The sequence below is a fragment of the Pristiophorus japonicus genome, chromosome 1 (assembly GCF_044704955.1).
Source record: "Pristiophorus japonicus isolate sPriJap1 chromosome 1, sPriJap1.hap1, whole genome shotgun sequence".
Taxonomy (NCBI): Eukaryota; Metazoa; Chordata; class Chondrichthyes; family Pristiophoridae; genus Pristiophorus; species Pristiophorus japonicus.
In genome coordinates this window covers 161,192,457-161,207,071 of record NC_091977.1, presented here as the reverse complement: position 1 = coordinate 161,207,071, position 14,615 = coordinate 161,192,457, and positions in this window count along the sequence as shown.

Below are 14,615 nucleotides of genomic sequence, written 5' to 3'. Positions count from 1 at the left end.
TTAATTAATTATTTATCAGCGATGCTATTAGCAAGCTGCTAGCTTCAAAACTACCTCAGGCTGTGAATCCAGAGGTACAGCAATGTTCACTTTTATTCTGTCCCTACTACTTCTGTATTTTTAGTAGTGCTACCATCAGACCACAGACCGCTGTATTTCCTGAGACAATTCAGTCATCGACAACACTTTTAACCAACAGGAAGGGAGGTGTCATCATATGACAGTTTATAGAGTAAAGCAATTCACTGCCTTACTGCAGAAATATCTCTCTGCTTTCTATGGTCTTTGTGTGCGGGCATACATGTGTACTCATAACTAAATAGTAATGGTATTTTAATTCTGAAGAATGGAACATTTTATCACTTTTTCACCCAGTTTTGCTGTGGATTGAGTTCAATTATAACACATTTATAAAGAACAAATGTACTATATCTATAAAAAATAACTTTTCCTCCTCCCCCAGTGTGTATGACTCAGTAGAGGTGTCAGTCTTGACTCAGTGGTACCACTGTTGCCTCTGAGTCAGAAAGTTGTGGGTTCAACCCCCTCCTCCCCAGAACTTGAGCTCATAATCTCGGCTGCCACTTCAATGCAGCCGAAGGGACTGTTGCACTGTTGGAGGTGCTTTCTTTGGATGAGATATTAAACCAAGGCCCTTTCTCTAGGTTGTAATAAATCCCGTGGCAATTTCAAAGAGCAGGGGAGTTCTGTTGTCGGAAGGCATTTTCTTTTGCTTTTTGCCTCTTCTGGAAGATTATGTGACTGGGGATGAGTTGACATTGCATGTACGCTGCAGTATGTCATATATCTGTATGTTGCCAAGGCTTAGTTGTGGCTCAATGGGTAGCACACTCGCCTCTGAGTCAAAAAATCTAGGCTGACACTCCAGTGCAGTGCTGAGGGAGCGCTGCACTGTCGGAGGTGCCGTCTTTCAGATGAGAGGTTAAACCGAGGTCCTGTCTGCGCTCTCAAGTGGACGTAAAAAATCCCATGGCACTATTTTGAAGAAGATAGGAGCGGTATCCCCAGTGTCCTGGCCAATATTTATCCCTCAATCAACATAACCAAAACAGATTATCTGGTCATTATCACATTGCTGTTTGTGGGAACTTGCCTGTGCGCAAATTGGCTGCCGCGTTTCCTACATTACAACAGTGACTACACTTCAAAAGTATTTAATTGGCTGTAAAGTGCTTTGAGACGTCCAGTGGTCGTGAAAAGCGTTATATAAATGCAAGTCTTTCTTTTTCTTTGTTAGCTGGGATGCTGCATATTGTTTAATTTTTGTCGATATTTGCAACAACAGCAACATTAAGACAATCCTTCGAACACATTCATTAGCATCATATACTAAAATCTTACCTTCGGATTCAGTCTCAAATTAAATTAGAAATAGAAATAAGGTATAAAAAAGATGATCTTTCATTTATATCATGCCATTATGTTCTCTAGACATCACAAGGCACTTTTTAGTCATAGAATTACTTTTGAATTATAGTCACTGTGTTATAGGCAAACGCAGCAGCCAACTTGCACACGATTACGTTCCACAAACAGCTATGAGATGTATGAGCAGTTAATTTGTTAATTGTGGTGTTGGTTGAGGGATAAATGTTGGTCAGAACACCAAAAATCTCCCATAATCTTCTTTGATTTGCGCCATTGGCTCTTTCACATCCACCTGTGCAGATAGACAGGACCTCAGTTTAACACATCAGCTAAAAGCCAGCACCTCTTACACTGTATCCATCTCTCAAGCTTGGAGTGGGGCATGAATCCATTGGGGGAATTTTAACGGCAAAATTGAGTGGGTTTGGGAGTGAGTGGATGGATAAATCCGCTGAAATTGACAGCGCATTGGGAAGCCAGCTCCAACTTGCCGACTTCTGCATTTCACTGGAGCGTGTTCGGCTGTGTGTGAGAACCCTCCTCTGGAGAGGCGAGTTACCAATTTAAAGTTATTAAGAGGTAGTTAAGAGGTCATTAACAGGTTTTTTAACAGGGATTTTCAACTTTGACTGTGGGTTCATGGGTTTCCCGGGCTTCCTGGACCTTGCCCATGAAAGCAAGATGAGAGCACAGCGGTGATTGAGGGGGCTGAACACATGATAGGCAAAAAAATTGCATCAGTACTGAGACCTCACACCTGTTTCCTTGCCTAAGCTTTTGCTCGCAGCACTTGTTCTGAGAGTTTGTTTTCAGTACTTTGCAGGTGATTTCTATAATTTTGGAGGTGCTTTCTATATCTTTGGGGGTGACTTTCACTACATCAGAGGTCACTCTCACTACTTTGGAGGTTTGTGCACCTGATCTCCACTTTACATCTGTCATATATCAGACCATCATGAGTGTCGTTTATGCTGTTTCACTTTGGACCTCAGATGAGGACCAAGATGAGCACCAGCAGCACGAGCAGCAGCAACCTTCTCTTCACAGACTTATCACTCCACATGTGAGAGGTGATGAACACAGAGGTGCAGCTTGCATAAGGCGATATCCCCAACACAGGGTATATAGGTGGAGGATCAACTAATTACAACAGTGACTACAGTTCAAAATATATTTCATTGGCTTCACAGTGCTTTGGGATGTCCGGTGCTTGCGAAAAGCACGATATAATGCAAATGTTTCTTTCATTCCTTGACATGTCCGAACATCAGTGCCTCAGCAGGCTCTGGGTATCGTGTCAGATTGTGGCAGACATTTGCTGGAACAAGACCTGCTGCCAATTTGTCTTGGGGGCTACGCTTTGCCAGTGGCTTTCAAAGTGACTACCATCCTCAACTTCTTCGCCTCAGGCTCCTTCCGGGGATCTGCAGGAGACATTTTCAGGATTTCACCATCGGCCACCCACAAATTCATTACACAGGTGACCAATGCCATGTTTGCCAGGGCAGTCAATTATGTAACGAAGAAGCCAGTCAGAATGAGTGTGCGCTCAGCTTTTCGGCTCTGGCTGGCTTCCTACAGTTGCAGGGCATTATCGACTGCACACATATTGTCATGTGTTCAACTATCATTGTAACCCATGTATAAGCTGACCTAAGTTGTACACCTTGAGAACATCGACCACAAGGGGCGAACTTGTGGGAGACACTCCTAACCTGGACTTTCCGGTATAAAAGAGGAAGCTCCACCCACCTTCAGTCTCTTGAGGTCTTGGTAATAAAGGTAACTGGTCACAGAGTGACCTTCTCTCAAGTATGGGCCTCGTGTGCATTAATACTGTATAGTAAGGACATATCACATATGGCAGTCAAGGCACTCCCAGATCACCCAGGAGTGTTTGTGAACTGTAACAGCTTCCATTCCCTCAATGTGCAGCTGATGTGCAATCACAAAAAGATCGTTATGAAAGAGGCCCAGGGTGCTGCCATGATGCATTTGTCCTGTACCAGTGCCCCCTCCCTGAGCTCTTTGCACCTCTGAACAGACTTACCATCTGCTGCTTGGAGACAAGGATAATCCACATAAGATGTGGCTGAAGACAACCGTGAGTTGCATGAGGCCCAAGAGCGCTACAATCAAAGCCATATGACAACGAGATGTGTCATTGAGCAAACCATCGGGATGTTGAAAATGCGCTTCAGGTGCTTCAACAGATCCGGAGGCACCCTTCAATATGCACCAGCCAGGATCTCCAGAAAGATTGTGGTGTGCTGCATTGTGCACAACAGAGCGCAGCAGCGAGGATTGGAGGAGGAGCAAGGCATAGAGCGCACTGCCTTTTCTATGGAGGAGGAGGAGGAGGAGGAGGAGGAGTAGGAATCGTGCTGAGATCCTTCAGGCAAAGTTTCAGAAGCTAGGAAAAAGATTAAAAAGCAGGACCACAAAGGTAGTAATCTCAGGATTACTCCCAGTGCCACATGCCAGTGAGTATAAAAACAGGATAGATAAATGCGTGGCTGGAGATGTGGCACAGAAGGAAGGGTTTCAGATTCTTGGGGAATGGGGATTGGTTCTGGGGAAGGGGTATCTGTACAAGATGGATGGGTTGCACCTGAACAAAGCCGGAACCAATGTTCTCGCTGAGAGGTTAACTAGTACTGTTGGGGAGGGTTTAAACTAATTTGGCAGGGGGAAGGGAACCAGGAAATAGCAGAGAAAGGCAGAAATGAGATCAAAGTGCAGAGAGATATAAACAGTGGTAAAATTAGGAATATCCCAAAAAGTACAAGGACCAGATTGAGGAAAATAGCAAAAGTGACGAAGGAGGTATTGAATTGTATGTCTTCTTAGGCAGTTCCTCGGAGTCGAGGATGACTTACTTCCGCACTAAAAATGAGTTCTCAATGAGTCCAATGTAGGACCTACAGTCTCTGTCACAGGTGGGGCAGACGGTGGTTGAAGGAACGGGTGGGTGGGGTGCCTGGGTTGCCATGCACTCCTTCCACTGTCTACGCTTGGCTTCAGTTTGTTCCCGACGGAGAGACTCGAGGTGTTCGGCGCCTTCCCGGATGCTTTTCCTCCACTTTGAGCAGTCTTGTGCCAGGGATTCCCACGTGGCGATGGGGATGTTGCACTTTTTCAAGGAGGCTTTGAGGGTGTCCTTGAAACATTTCCTCTGCCCACCTAGGGCTCGCTTGCTGTGTTGAAGCTCCGAGTAGTGCGCTTGCTTTGGAAGTCTCGTATCGGGCATGCGGACGATGTGGCCCATCCAATGGAGCTGATCAAGCATGCTAAATGCTTCGATGCTGGGAATGTTGGCCTGTGTGAGAACACAGACGTTGGTGCACCTATTCTGCCAATGGATTTGCAGGATCTTGCAGAGGCAGCGCTGGTGATACTTCTCCAGTGCTTTGAGGTGCCTGCTGTACAAAGTCCATGTCTCTGAACCATATAGGAGGGCGGGTATCACTATTGCTTTGTAGACCATGAGCTTGGTGCCAGGTTTGAGGTCCTGGTCTTCAAACACTCTCTTCCTCAGGCGACCAAAGGCTGCAGTGGCACACTGAAGACGGTGTTGGGCATAGTCGTCAATGTCTGCCCTTGTTGAAAGTAGACTCCCGAGGTATGGAAAGTGGTCCAAGTTGTCCAAGGCCTCGTCGTGGATTTTGATTATCGGCGGGCAAAGCTGTGTGGCGGGGGTAGGTTGGTAGAGGACCTTTGTCTTACGGATGTTTAGTGTAAGGCCCATGCTCTTGTAAACTTCGGTGAAGGTGTTAATGATGGTTTGGAGTTCGTCCTCTGAGTGAGCGCAGACGCAAGCGTCATCTGCATATTGTAATTCGATGACAGAGCTGCTTTCTTGCTCTCGAGTTGTGTTGCTGCTTCCAGTTCAAGAATGCCTTGCGCTTGCGGCTTATTAGCTCCTGGATCTTCTGTCATTCCCGTTGAACCAGTCTTGGTGATTCCTAGTCGAGTGACCGAGTGTCTCTTCATAGGTGCTAATTATGGAGGTCTTGAGGGCAGACCAGGTGCTGTGGACACTCTGCATCTCTGGGTCACTGGGAGTCATCAGGTTGGCAGTGAGGCGTTGACTGATTAGGGCTTTCTTAGCAGAATCTTTGAATGCTCCAGAGTTGATTTTCCTGTGGCACTGTTTCTGTTGCCGCCGGTGTTTTGGGGCTACGATGATAGTGATGACAGGGCGGATTAGGCGGTGATCCGTCCAGCAGTCGTCAGCTCCAGTCATGGCGCAGGTGATGTGTACACCCTTGCAGTCCCTTGCTCGGATGATGATCTAGTCTAGCAGATGCCAGTGCTTGGAGTGAGGGTGTTTCCATGAAGCCTTTCTGACGGAACAGGGTATTGGTTATGACGAGGCCGTGTTCTAAGCATTTCGTCAGGAGGAAGGTACCGTTGGAATTGGTTTTCCCTACCCTCTCTCTGCCAATCACACCTTCCCAGAGGTCTGTGTCCTTTCCAACTCTGGTGTTAAAGTCGCTGAGGAAGATCAGCTTGTCGCTCGTTCGGAGACAGGGATTGTTCGAGGCTGGAGTAGAATTCCTCTTTGGTCTCATCTGTAGCTTTCAGGGTTGGGACGTACACGCTGAAGACTGTAGTGCACTGGTTCCGGGCGAGGGTGAGCTGAAGAGTCATCAGGCATTCGTTTATCCTGCAAGGGGAGTCTCTGAGACAGCCTACTGGCTCATTTTTTATGGCGAAGCCTACGCCATGGAGGCGGCATTCTTCTTCTGGTTTACCTTTCCAAAAGAAGGTGTAACCACCACCTTTTTCTTTGAACTGGCCTTCCCCTGCCCAGTGAGTCTCACTTAGGGCGGCAATGTCTACATCGAAATAGCTGAGTTCCCGGGCAACGATAGCAGTGCGATGTTCCGGTCTGTCACGGGTAGTCCATGAGGGTCCTGACGTTCCAGGTTCCAAACTTAATTTTGAAGGATAGAAGATGCCTGTGCATGAATTATTTTAACGTGGGGTGGCCGTTGCATACCAGCTACCACACGGGCTTGGCAGAGCAAGGTCTTGGTCCAGTGGCAAGGGGATCCAAGATCACTGGAGACCAGGCTCCGCTGCATGGGACTAGTGCATACACACACGCCTACTCCTACTGTCCTCCTTTCTCTTTCCCACAGGTCCTCTCTCCCTGTGATTCATAGGACACAGTGGTGCCCTCACGACCTCGCTATTGGCCCGTACTGCTCCTTCCCTGAGCCCGACCCCGCTGCTGATCCACACTGCCTGGGCCTCGACCTCGACACTCCTGTCCTTCGTTCCTCATAGACCTCTACGCCTCATCGACCTCCGGGTCTCCTGCGCCTCCTCAATCTCCGGGCCTCCATATGTACGTTAATATCCATAGTGTAACTAATAAGGTTGGTGAGCTGCAGTCACAAATTGCTGCTTGGGATCATGACATGGCTGCATTAACAGAGGCATGGCTCAACCAAGGCCAGAAATGGGTTTTTAATAATCCTGATTACCAAGTATTCAGGAATGATAGCGATGGAAAAAGAGGAGGTGGCGTGGCAGTATTGCTGAAGGATAATGTTACAGTTCTAAATCGAAAGGATTTACTGGATGGTTCAAGAACTGATCTATTTGGCTTGAATTGAAGAACACAGGGGAAGCTGTTACATTGTTTGGAGCTCTATAAATAAACTCCTAACAGTGAGAACAGATAGATGAGCAAATTTGTCAGCAAATTTCAACGCAGTGTCACATGTTAATATTAGGAGACTTTAATTACCCTAATTCAAACTGGGAAAATCATAGTGCTAAGGGTAGGGAAGGGGAAGAATTTCTGATATGTGCACAGGAGAACTTTCTTGATCAATATGTCTCTAGTCCAACAAGGAGGGAAGCAGTGGTGGATCTGGTTCTGGGAAATGAAGTAGGACAAGTGGAGTGTTACCTGCATCACCTGTAATGGTTTTTCTTCCCCCTCACTCATCATTACTTCTGGTGTACCCCAAAGTCTATCCTTGACCTCCTCCTAGTTCTCAACTATATGCTGCCCCTTGGCGATATCATCCAAAAACACAGAGTCAGTTTCCACATGTACGCTGACAACACCCAGCTCTACCTCTCCACCACTTCCTCGACCCCTCTGTAAAGTCCTTACTCTACAGTATGAAACCACTCGAGGCACATTCTGGGGACAAGGTCACTCTGTGACCTTAACTCTTTATTCACAGGACTCCGAAGACGATGACCCTGCTTGGGACCTCCCTTTTTATACCTGTGTGATCAGGTAAGGAGTGTCTCCCACAAGTTCACACCTTGTGGTCAAGGTGTGCATCTCGGTTGAGTGTATACAGTAATACAGTGGTGTTACATTGTGGTTACATACATGACATCACCTCCCCCCAAAGTCTTATTGGGATCATAGGTTTAGTCTTCCAGGTGGTCTACGCTCCCTCGTGGAGCGCCGCAGTTGGGGCTCTGGTTATTGGACACTGATGTGAGTGTCTGTCATCTATGGTGATTCCGGCCTGTCCGGGCTGACCTCAGGGACTGTGCATTCTTCTGATTGCTCTTGTTGCTCGTTCACTGGCGGTGGTGTGAGCTCCATCTCATGATCTTCTTCAGGTTCCTCCGTGTCGGTGCTGAACCTTTTTTTTACTTGGTCCAGATGCTTACGGCATATCTGACCATTGTTGAGTTTTACCACGATGACCCTATTCTCCTCTTGGTCAATTACAATGCCCTCAAGCCATTTGGGCCCCATGCATGATTGAGGACGAAAACAGGATCATTTATTTCTATACATCTCCCCCTCGAATTACGGTCATGATACTCATTTTGTGACTTGCGCTTGCCCTCAACTATGTCGGTCAGGACTGGATGAATGAGGTACAACCGAGTTTTGAGTGTCCATTTCATTAGTACCGCTGTGGGCGGGACCCCGTGAGCGAGTGCGGTCGGGATCTATAGGTCAGCAGGAGATGCGACAGGCGGCATTGTAGGGAGGGTCCTTGAAGCCTGAACATCCCTTGCTTAATGATTTGGACCGCACGTTCTGCCTGGCCATTGGAGGCCAGCTTGAATGGCACAGTCCTGACGTGGTTGATGCCATTGCCCGACATAAACTCTCGGAATTCGTAGTTTGTGAAACATGGGCCGTTATCACTAACCAGAATGTCCGGCAAGCCATGGGTTGCAAAGATCGCATGTAGGCTTTCCACAGTGGTAGATGACGTGCATGAATTCAGAATGATGCACTCGATCCATTTCAAGTACGCATCTATCACAATAAGGAACATCTTACCCATGAACGGGCCCACATAGTCAACATGAATGCGTGACCATGGCCTGGTGGGCCAGGGCCACGTGCTGAGCGGAGCCTCCCTGGGGGCATTACCCAGCTGGGCACACGTCGTGCACCTGCGAACACAGTGTTCCAGGTCTGAATCAATTCCAGGCCACCAAACGTGTGACCGGGCAATGGCCTTCATCAGCACAATACCTGGGTGCTCGCTGTGGAGTTCCCTGATGAATGCCTCCCTGTCCTTCTGGGGCATAACTACCCAGCTGCCCCATAGAAGGCAGTCGACTTGGATGGAGAGCTCATCCATCCATCTGTGGAACAGTCTGACCTCCTCAGGGCATGCTCCGTGTGCGGGCGCCTAATCCCCAGTCAGGACACATTTCTTAACCAGGGATAGGAGGGGATCTCTGTTTGTCCAGATTTTGATCTGGCGGGCTGTGATGGGGGAGCCTGCACTGTCAAAGGCATCGACAGCCATGACCATCTCGGCGCTTTGCTCCAGTGCCCCCTCAGTGGTGGCCAGTGGAAGCCTGCTGAGCGCATCAGCGCAATTTTCAGTGCCGGGCCGGTGCCGGATGGAGTAGTCATAAGAAGCAGCCAGCGTGAGAGCCCATCGCTTTATGCGAGCTGATGCGTTGGCATTGATAGCTTTGTTGTCTGACAACAGGGATGTTAATGGCTTGTGGTCCGTCTCTAATTCAAACTTCCTACCAAAGAGGTACTGATGCATTTTTTTTACACCATAGACACATGCAAGCGCTTCTTTCTCAACCATCCCATATCCCCGTTCTGCTTGAGAGCGCGACCTGGAGGCATAAGCCACAGGTTGTAGTTGACCCTCAGTATTGCCCTGCTGCAACAGCATCCAACCCCATAGGACAATGCATCACATGTCAGAACCAATTTTTTTCAGGGGCCGGACAGGGTCAACAACTTGTTTGAACAAAGTAGGTTTCATGCCCGATCAAAAGCCCGTACCTGACAGTCCCCCCAAAACCAATCGCAACCCTTACGCAGGAGCAAGTGTCGCGGCTCCAACAACGTGTTCAAGTTCGGCAGAAAGTTCCCGAAATAGTTCAACAGTCCCAGGAATGAACGCAACTCCGATGTGTTGCAAGGCCTGGGTGCTCGGCGAAACGCCTCTGTTTTGGATTCGGTGGGCTGAATCTCATCTGCAGCAACCCTCCTGCCCAGAAACTCAACCTCAGGAGCTAAGAACACACATTTAGACTTCTTGAGTCACAGGTGTTCCTCAGTGTCTCGATCCATGATGGGGATGTCGTCCTGGAATACGATCGTTCCAGGAATGGATTTAAGCAGGCTTTCCATGTTTCCATGTTTCGTTGAAAAATCGTGGTCAGTAGTTTAGATTCGTCGGCCAGTTCCTGGGTCATATATGCTGAAGTGAGGTCCAACTTGGTGAACAGCTTGCCGCCTGCCAGCGTGGCGAAGAGGTCCTCCGCTCTCGGGAGTGGGTATTGATCTTGTAGGGACACCCGATTGATGATGGCCTTGTAGTCGCCACAGATCCTGACAGAACCATCCTCTTTCAGGACGGGAACGATGGGGCTCGCCCAGTCACTGAATTCAACAGGCAAGATGATGCCCTCTCTCAACAGCCGGTCCAATTCGCTCTCGATCTTTTCCCGCATCACATACAGCACCGCTCTGGCTTTGTGGTGCACTGGCCTGGCGTCCGGGGTGATGTGTATCACTAGTTTAGTGCCTTTGAAAGTCCTGACGCCAATTTGGAATAGTGAATCGAATTGTTGTAGGACTTGTGAGCACAAACTTTTCTCCACAGATGACATTGCGTGAACATCCCCCCATTTTCAGTTCATCTCGGCTAACCAGCTCCTCCCCAACAGTGCGGGACCATTGCCCGGGACAATCCAGAGCGGCAGCTGATTCACTAACCCATTGTGTGTGACAGCCAACATTGCACTGCCTAGCACCGGAATGATTTCTTTAGTGTAAGTCCATAATTGTGTCTCAATACGTGCTAATTTGGGTCTACTAGCTTGAATTGGCCATAGATTCTCAAATTGCTGAACGCCCATGAGTGACTGGCTGGCCCCAGTGTCCAGCCCCATGCATACAGGGATACCATTTAGTAAAACCCTCATCATCATTGGTGGCGTTCTGGTGCATGAACTGTGAATATTCGCCACATGGACCCCCTGAACCTCGGCATCCATCGAGTTGCCCCAAAACAAAAAGGAGGCAAAAGCAAAAGACAGAAAGGAGATGAGGAAAAGTGGAGGGCAGAGAAACCCAAGGCAAAGAACAAAAAGGGCCATTGTACAGCAAAATTCTAAAAGGACAAAGGGTGTTAAAAAAACAAGCCTGAAGGCTTTGTGTCTTAATGCAAGGAGTATCCGCAATAAGGTGGATGAATTAACTGTGCAAATAGATGTTAACAAATATGATGTGATTGGGATTACGGAGACGTGGCTCCAGGATGATCAGGGCTGGGAACTCAACATCCAGGGGTATTCAACATTCAGGAAAGATAGAATAAAAGGAAAAGGAGGTGGTGTAGCATTGCTGGTTAAGGAGGAAATTAAGGCAATAGTTCGGAAGGACATTAGCTTGGATGATGTGGAATCTATATGGGTAGAGCTGCAGAACACCAAAGGGCAAAAAACGTTAGTGGGAGTTGTGTACAGACCTCCAAACAGTAGTAGTGATGTTGGGGAGGGCATCAAACAGGAAATTAGGGGTGCGTGCAATAAAGGTGCAGCAGTTATAATGGGTGAGTTTAATATGCACATAGATTGGGCTAACCAAACTAGAAGCAATACGGTGGAGGAGGATTTCCTGGAGTGCATAAGGGATGGTTTTTTAGACCAATATGTCGAGGAACCAACTAGGGGGGAGGCCATCTTAGACTGGGTGTTGTGTAATGAGAGAGAATTAATTAGCAATCTCGTTGTGCGAGGCCCCTTGGGGAAGAGTGACCATAATATGGTGGAATTCTGCATTAGGATGGAGAATGAAACAGTTAATTCAGAGACCATGGTCCAGAACTTAAAGAAGGGTAACTTTGAAGGTATGAGGCGTGAATTGGCTAGGATAGATTGGCGAATGACACTGAAGGGGTTGACTGTGGATGGGTAATGGCAGACATTTAGAGACCACATGGATGAACTACAACAATTGTACATTCCTGTCTGGCGTAAAAATAAGAAAGGGAAGGTGGCTCAACCATGGCTATCAAGGGAAATAAGGGATAGTATTAAAGCCAAGGAAGTGGCATACAAATTGGCCAGAAATAGCAGAGAACCCGGGGACTGGGAGAAATTTAGAACTCAGCAGAGGAGGACAAAGGGTTTGATTAGGGCTGGGAAAATGGAGTACGAGAAGAAGCTTGCAGGGAACATTAAGACAGATTGCAAAAGTTTCTATAGATATGTAAAGAGAAAAAGGTTAGTAAAGACAAACGTAGGTCCCCTGCAGTCAGAATCAGGGGAAGTCATAACGGGGAACAAAGAAATGGCGGACCAATTGAACAAGTACTTTGGTTCGGTATTCACGAAGGAGGACACAAACAACCTTCCGGATATAAAAGTGGTCGGAAGGTCTAGTGAGAAGGAGGAACTGAGGGAAATCCTTATTAGTTGGGAAATTGTGTTGGGGAAATTGATGGGATTGAAGGCCGATAAATCCCCAGGGCCTGATGGACTGTATCCCAGAGTACTTAAGGAGGTGGCCTTGGAAATAGTGGATGCATTGACAGTCATTTTCCAACATTCCATTGACTCTGGATCAATTCCTATCGAGTGGAGGGTAGCCAATGTAACCCCACTTTTTAAAAAAGGAGGGAGAGAGATAACAGGGAATTATAGACCAGTCAGCCTGACATCGGTAGTGGGTAAAATGATGGAATCAATTATTAAGGATGTCATAGCAGTGCATTTGGAAAGAGGTGATATGATAGGTCCAAGTCAGCATGAATTTGTGAAAGGGAAATCATGCTTGACAAATCTTCTGGAATTTTTTGAGGATGTTTCCAGTAGAGTGGACAAGGGAGAACCAGTTGATGTGGTATATTTGGACTTTCAGAAGGCTTTCAACAAGGTCCCACACAAGAGATTAATGTGCAAAGTTAAAGCACATGGGATTGGGGGTAGTGTGCTGACATGGATTGAGAACTGGTTGTCAGACAGGAAGCAAAGAGTAGGAGTAAATCGGGACTTTTCAGAATGGCAGGCAGTGACTAGTGGGGTACCACAAGGTTCTGTGCTGGGGCCCCAGCTGTTTACATTGTACATTAATGATTTAGACGAGGGGATTAAATATAGTATCTCCAAATTTGTGGATGACACTAAGTTGGGTGGCAGTGTGAGCTGCGAGGAGGATGTTATGAGGCTGCAGAGCGACTTGGATAGGTTAGGTGAGTGGGCAAATGCATGGCAGATGAAATATAATGTGGATAAATGTGAGATTATCCACTTTGGTGGTAAAAACAGAGAGACAGACTATTATCTGAATGGTGACAGATTAGGAAAGGGGGAGGTGCAAAGAGACCTGGGTGTCATGGTACATCAGTCATTGAAGGTTGGCATGCAGGTACAGCAGGCGGTTAAGAAAGCAAATGGCATGTTGACCTTCATAGCGAGGGGATTTGAGTACAGGGGCAGGGAGGTGTTACTACAGTTGTACAGGGCCTTGGTGAGGCCACACCTGGAGTATTGTGTACAGTTTTGGTCTCCTAACCTGAGGAAGGACATTCTTGCTATTGAGGGAGTGCAGCGAAGGTTCACCAGACTGATTCCCGGGATGGCGGGACTGACCTATCAAGAAAGACTGGATCAACTGGGCTTGTATTCACTGGAGTTCAGAAGAATGAGAGGGGACCTCATAGAAACGTTTAAAATTCTGACGGGGTTAGATGCAGGAAGAATGTTACCAATGTTGGGGAAGTCCAGAACCAGGGGACACAGTCTAAAGAGAAGGGGTTAGCCATTTAGGACCGAGATGCGGAGGAACTTCTTCACCCAGAGAGTGGTGAACCTGTGGAATTCTCTACCACAAAATGTTGTTGAGGCCAATTCACTAAATATATTCAAAAAGGAGTTTGATGAAGTCCTTACTACTAGGGGGATCAAGGGATATGGTGAGAAAGCAGGAATGGGGTACTGAAGTTGCATGTTCAGCCATGAACTCATTGAATGGCGGTGCAGGCTAGAAGTGCCGAATGGCCTACTCCTGCACCTATTTTCTATGTTTCTATGTTTCTAAAAGTCATCCTGCCTCAAAGAACCCTCTTCTGGTCCATTCGCTTCATATATTAGTCTGGTTGCAGACTTCCTGCACGTTCGAGCTAAGTGGCCACTGAGATTGCAGTTCCTGCAGACAAACTGTTGAAATCTGCAAGATCGAGCTGAGTGTTTTCCCCCACACCTCCAACATGAGTTAAAGTTTCCATTGTTGGGAACAAAGGGACTATGGCCAGGCATACTGTCCCTTTGACTGTCCCTTTGACTGCTTTTAAGTACCCTATTAGTGGGTGTCAATCGCCCCATCCTGGGCCGCATTATCCACTGTGATGGCGTGAATGTCCGTTCAGCCTGCCATTGTCTCTGTTGAAGTCCTACTCTGGGGTCTATTGCTGCCTGGGGAATGTCAGACTGCCCCTGCCTGCCTGCGGGGCTCTGAGTCTCATTGATGATGTTGACTCCCTGTTAGAGGCAGAATTGCACGCGTATATTATTTTCATCTCTTCCTCCTCCGCCATGAAAGTTGAGCCATCAACGTCGCCGCTTCCAAGGTCAAATCCTTGGTCTCAATTAATTTGAGGAAAATTCCCGCATGACCGATGCCCTCGATAAGGAAGTCCCTTAGCATCTCCCCCCTGCAGGCGTCTGTGAACTTACAGAGGCTGGCCAAACGCCAGAGGTCTGCCACGAAGTCCGATATGCTCTGTCCTTCACGACATCGG